The following is a 7,003-nucleotide window of genomic DNA, read 5'->3' on the forward strand; positions in this document are numbered from 1 at the left end:
GTTTGATGTGTATGTTATACATTCTTACTTTAAAAAAAAAAAAATGTTTAGCAAACTTAGTGAAACTTTAGGTTAATTCTTTTGGATCCCTTGGCGGGGCGTTACACGCAGAGCCACGGCAGTGGGGGTGGGGTACGGGGTAATTCCCTCCCCCCCCCCCCCCCCCCCAAAATAATATATTATATTTTATTTATAAAAAAAAAAAAAAAAAAAAAAAACAAAACAAAACGTTTCCCCAATGTACTATAAGGATAAATTAATTCAATTTCATTTTTATGAAATTTTATTAATTATAAAATTTAAATAAATCAAATTCTTAATAATTATAATAATTTATATATATATATATACAGATTATGTTACAAACAAACCCTCTCCAACATTGTTAAGTTTTTTTAATAATATATATATAAATTATTGAAATTTAATCTGATAGGAAAAATAAGTAGAATCAATCGAATTATCAATCTATAATTTTTTTATTTCCAAATCTAAATTCCTCAATTCCATTTTAATTCAGACCCAAAACCTGATTTAATCCAAATTCCCTTTTTACCTACGAACAAGGTTTTTCCCAAATAACTTTCAATTTAGATTTACAGATGTAATCAAATAACAAAAGTTTTCAGAAACGAAGAATTCACACATTCGAGAAGACAAGTTCTTACAAATCACGGAGTAGACAGAATATATTAAATTTCTTAAATCATTTAGGGGTCAAAATACCAGACCCTACCTGAACCTGATGCTAATACACAATTCCCAAAAACTGTAAGAGAACTCGCCCCTCTTCAATAACTTTCTTCTGAAAATCCTTCATAGAATTCTCCTTTTGAAATTTGCTTCCAAAGTTCTTTCCCCAAAATTCCTGTCTCCAAAATTCACCGTCCCCCAAAAATGAACCCCAAGGTTGTGATTAGGAGTTTTCTCCTCAAATTGGGGCACTAATTGTGCGTTCACCCGAGAGGACTCCTTGCTTAACAGACTCAAACTCCAAATTAACTTTTATTATCTTATCTTTTATTTTGCATTCATCTTTTCATGCACATTAAGTTGAATTATTAAATAACTTTAATTAATATTCCACTTGACTTCCATTTAAATTAATTTATTACTTTTAATCCCATGCGCACTTTATGAAATTAAAATAACATTATTATTTCCACTTATTTTATCTTTTTAATTAATTTCTTTTATTTTCAACTCATGCTCGCATCATGCGATCTAGAAACTTTAATTATTTAATATCTTTCAACTTTTAGTTTATTTTAGAAACTTAATTGATAAAATATTTAATTAATTTAAATAACAATACTATTTAGCATTTATTTAAAAATGAACTCTAAATATATTATTATTAAATTAAATAAATATTGTCACGTTCTAAATTTATCCTTAATTTTAATCTCCAAATTTAATTCTTTTTATTTAATTAATTTCTCAATTAATTAAATATAATTAAATATTAAAATATCATAATAATCTTCTATTAAATTAAATCATTAATTAATCTTTTTAATCAAACTTAATTAATAGAAAAAATACGCCAAAGACTCATAAAGACAACATATGAAAACCCATCATAGAAGAACACATACTAAATCAAACAAAAGGGTTATAATCATGAAATAACATCATTTGATGCATTCAGAGGGTACTTAACTCAGATACTTGTCCTAATTATCAATTAGGACAATTGGTTAAAGGGTTTAGGAATTGGACTTAAGAGTTTATCTCCCCTCTCTTACCATTGAGATAATGTGATAGGGTACGCTCATCCTGGCAATTCAGGGAAGTCGATACCCGGTACCTACAACCTGCATAAAATCCACGCATGTACAAACATAATATTCTAAGCTAAACAGACAATGGCAAGAAGTGGTGCATCGTGTAGATCCCGACTAGCAGGTGACTACGACTCCCTTCCTTAACCATATCAGAAACACCATACATAAAGAAAACAAGCACGCACACCATACACATGCAGTATGGGGTAAGTATCCATAAGAAAGAACATGTGATAATAAACCATCTAGCTATTCATCATCGATAACTGAAAACACTGAATAATTATCATACATGCACGAAACTGGCCTAAAAGAGTTTGGCAAAATAACTGAAAATATGACTTAGGAGCAGGCACTACAACTTAATTTGTTCTTCTCTTCCCCACCAACCAAAGGAAGTTTCTTTGAATTTTTTCTAGCTTCTCCACTATAACTTAAGTGATTTTGAACAAGGAGAGGAAGTAGACTGGGATCCCTTGAAGGGATGAAGTCAAAAGTTGAAGCTTACCTACACTACTCAAAGTTTTAACTTTCCACCCAATCAACTTCTTTTGCATCTTTTCCAAAATGTTATTCCAAAATTGATTGCTTACCTCTTTAATAGTCAAAGGAAGCCCCTAGTATGTATTAGGGAGGGAGGTAGTGTTGCAACCTAGGATATTTATCACACTCCTCTGGATATCCAACTCAACATTGAAGAAGAAGACCTTATGTTTATCCAAATTATTTTTTTGTCTCGCATTAATTGCATATATCTCCAAAACATGTTTCCAAGCTTTTGCTTTCACCACTGAAGAGCCTCCACTTAGGAAAGTGTCATCTACGAACTCTTGTATTACCTTTGCCAGAAGTGAGGTAGTAGGTCTGATGCCTTTGATCTCATCTCCTTCCACCTTTCTCAAGAACACTCTTCCCAACACTTTTGCAACCATGATGAATAGATAAGGGGAAATAGGGTCCCCTTGTCTAAGACCTCTTTCCCCACTGAAGTTTCCCTAGGGCGAACCATTCACTAGCACTGAGAAATTTATAGTCTCAACCATCAATTTAATCAATTTAATAACTCCCTAACTAAAACCAATTTTCTCCATGACCTCATATAGGAAAGCCCAATTAATCCTATCATAAGCTTTGGAAATATCTAACTTTAAAGCCACACTTGAATTACCACTCTTCTCCATAGAGTGTGGCACCTCATGAGTAGTTATAGCAGCATCAAGTATCTAACATTCTGGGACAAACTCATTCTGAGTTTTAAACCCTATAAATTTATTCATTAGAGGCTTTAGGCGATTCACCATTATCTTGGAGAAGATCTAATAGGTGGTGTTACTTAGACTAATAGGTCTAAAATTAAAAAGAGGCTCCGAGTCCTTAATTTTCAGGACAATAACTATGAATGTTTTATTAAGTTGCTTGAGTAATTTCCCAGTCCTAAAGAAATCATGCACAACTCTAATCAGATCAACTTTTATGATCTCCCAAAAGTGTTGAAAGAAGGTTGGGGGGAAACCATCAGGGCCCGGGGACTTGTAAGCTTTCATAAAGAAAAAATTTATGTGAACTTCCTCCTTAGTGACCAGCTGCGCAAGCTCCTCATTCTCTTTCACTAAGATCACATTGAGCATGGAATCAAACAACCATTGCCCATCCTCCCTATTAAAGGCCATGTGCTCCTCCTTATAAGAATTTTTGAAGTAAGCGCTAGCCCAACTCCTTATATCTTTCATTTTTGTTAGCTTTATATTATTATCATCCATTACAACATCAATGGTGTTTCTCCATTTATGGATAAAGGCCAATCTATGGATTTTTCTTGTATTTCTATCTCCCAATTTTAGCCATAAAACTCTTGATCTTTGCTTCCAATAAGTTTCCTCTCTGATCATTGTGTCCTTCCACACCCTCCTATAGTTTTCCTCTTCCAGAATCATATCCTATGAAGCCAAGCCCTCCCCCATCGCCTTTTGGAGCTCCTCCAGCTTCCCTTCGACCTCCTTCTTTGTGTTAAACATATCTCCAAAGTAACTCTTTTGCCATGGTCAAACATTCCTTCTCACATTATCAAGTTTGCCCAAGAGTCTGAACATTGTAGTTCCTTCCACTCCTATAACCCACCACTCCTCCACCCAAGAACAAAAGTCTAGATGAGATTGCCACATTATTTCATATCTAAAAGGTCTTGGCCCCCCTTGCACCACCTCTTTCCAATTGAAAATGATAGGGGTGTGATCCGAGACCATCTTGGGTAATCCCGTGAGAGTAGAAAAGGTTAGCCCATCCCAACTAGCTGGGACCAAGAGTCTGTCCAATTTGACTTGAATAAGGTCAACCCCCTTTCTATTATTCAACCAAGTAACTTGACACCGCACATTTCCATATCCATCAAGTCATTTTTGTTTATGAACTCAACCAAATCCTTCATACTCTTAGTAAAATCCACTGCTCCTCTAGCATTCTTAGAGGGATACAATGGGGAATTAAAATCACCCATGCAGAAAGTGTTTCTAGAATGGAACAAGAAATTAGACAATTCCTCCTAGAGTCAACCTCTTCCTTGCCTTGAGTTTGAGGCATACACATTAATGACATTCCAAATCTTGTCATCTTTCCTATGCTTTGTAATAAGGTAATTTTTAGAATAATGTATGAAATTTCCTTTACCATACTAGGTTTCCAAAAGGTAGCCACACCTCCTGATGCTCCCTACACTTCACTCTAGCAAAAATTGGCCCCTGGCCAAATATATCTCGCAATACTTTCTAGGTTAGCCATGGTCATTTTAACTTCTTGAATCAAAAGGATATTGATCCTTGTATTAGACAGTTGCTGCTTAAGTGCAAACTACTTCTAAGGGCTATTCAACTCCCTCATATTCTAAGATAGAATAATCATTTTCTACCCTTGACCATAGCCTCTGAGGTAGGTTACCTGCCACTAGCCACCTCCCTCGGCATATGTTTTGTTCTTCTATTCTGTTTCCCTAATTTCCTTGCATCTAACTTCAACTCCTTTCCCCCTTTAGGTTTCTTTGAAACTCTGGTCTGCCTTCTTTGAGTTTGCCATTTCCCCTCCTCTTCCCCAAGCGGGGAAGCAGAGGTAGTGGGTTTTTCTATTAGCTTGGTAGCTAGAGGGACATCTTCACTCCAACTAAGCACTCGAGCCACCTCTTTCACTTCCAAGTCCTTCCCCTTATCTTCTATAATCTCTTTACATTTATCCTCCAACCTCACACACACCTCCTCAGTCACCATGTTTCTCATGGGGGTTCTTAGAAGATCCTCAATACCTTGTAGAAAGGGGAAAGACTCTCCGCCATCATATCAACAATCTCACCTTCCTCCACCATTGCTGAAGACCCACTTGGCTCTAGAATCTTCTTAGGGACCTCGACTGGTTCTATCGCTCTAATATTTTCCTCGTCAAACGACACCACAACCACCTCCTTAAGCCCCTCCTGGGATGTTGCTTCCTTCATCACCTTTCCTCCAATCTCTACCTCCTCCTTTTCCTTCGATACTTCCTTTGTTTCCTTATCCCTCACTTTCTCATCTTCCTTCTTAAAAGGCATGTTATTCTTTTTACAATCAACAAACAAGTGTCCAAACGTTGAACAACTCTAGCAGAAAAGCCCTGCATTCTCATAGACGATGGGCTGCACCTTCTTCCCTCATTTAGAGCTTAACACAATGGACTTAGGTAGTGCAACACCAATCGCTACATTCACACTAAACCTTGCAAAAACTAGTCTAGATTTTTGAAGGGTAACCATGCCCACGCCACAAAGTGTCCAAAGGAGTTCCTAATTGACTTAAGGACCCTTTCACCCCAAAACTCTAGAGGGAGACCTGGGAGTTTGACCCTGACATGAGCCAACCTATTCAATTCCTTCATTGGGTCTAAAGCAGGGTGCCATTTAGCCACAGTTAGACTATGCTTACCATAGTACCAAGACCCAGTAAGAACCATAGCCATATTTTTTGCGACCATAAATTTGAAGCAGAAAAGCCCCCCTAGACATTGCTGAAACAACCACACACCATTTCACCTTCCACTTCTGACTTACCTGCTTCCTAACCATCTCAATCAATGGGCAGAAGGCCGCAAACCTACCAACCAGACACAATTTTAGGGTGGCAGACACACTATCGACCAAGCTATTTGGAATAATAATTTCTAACCCCTCATCTCCACTCATCACCTTGGGGGCTTCTAGGGGGAGATGAGTTGTCTTCTCTCCTTGGACTACATCCTTCCAACCTTGAGACACAATAGAGCTCACGACTTTCTCCTGGCCATCCACCGGAAGCACAATAAACTCCATAGGGTCCCCAACAGAAGGATGCTCAGGATCCACTCCACCCTAGAAACTCCTAGACTAGGTTAGAAATATAAGAAATATAATTTTGAAATGAGAATCATGTATAAGAAAATAAAAGATAAGAAATAAAAAGAAGTGTTGGAATCCATAATATGAAATTTGAGAATATAACTAGCGATTGCATGCTTTTGTGCTTGCAACGATAAACCGACATATGCTCGATAATAAAATTATCATTTAAAAAAAATAATCTTATGTAAATAAATTATATTATTAATAATTTTCAATTTAAATAACATAATATAAACTAAAATCTTTTCAATAGAGTAATTAATACTATTTATTTAAATTCAATGTATCAAATATGAAAAAAACCATTTAAAAAATCCCATAAAAAAATCTATTGTGAAAAATTAATAAGAGAAATACACCAAAATAATATGAAAAATAACTTTGTCTCTAACAAATATTCTATTAACTAAATAAATTATAGAAACTAAAAAATAATATTTAAAGAAAAAACTAAAGTAATATTAAAAATAAATTAAAGTAATTTAAAAACTAAAACCTAACTAATTTTTAAAAATAAAAAAATTAAATAAATATAAATCACAACAATGTGGAGATCAAATATTTATTTTTTAAATAAATAGGAAAAGAAAAATAATAGTTAAAAGTGAAGATTTAAAATATAATCTTATGTGAACAAATTAGATTATTAATAATTACTAATTTAAATAACATAATATTTACCAAAATATTTTAAATAGATTAATAAATATTATTTATTTAAATTCAATTTATAAAATATGAAAAAACCATTTAAAAAATCCCATGAAAAAATTTATTATGAAAAATTAATAAGAGAAATATAAAAAAATACCGACGTCTATAA

Source organism: Cupressus sempervirens, chromosome 3, assembly GCF_028749045.1.
Source record: "Cupressus sempervirens isolate cs-2001-9-10 chromosome 3, ASM2874904v1, whole genome shotgun sequence".
NCBI classification, from domain to species: Eukaryota; Viridiplantae; Streptophyta; class Pinopsida; order Cupressales; family Cupressaceae; genus Cupressus; species Cupressus sempervirens.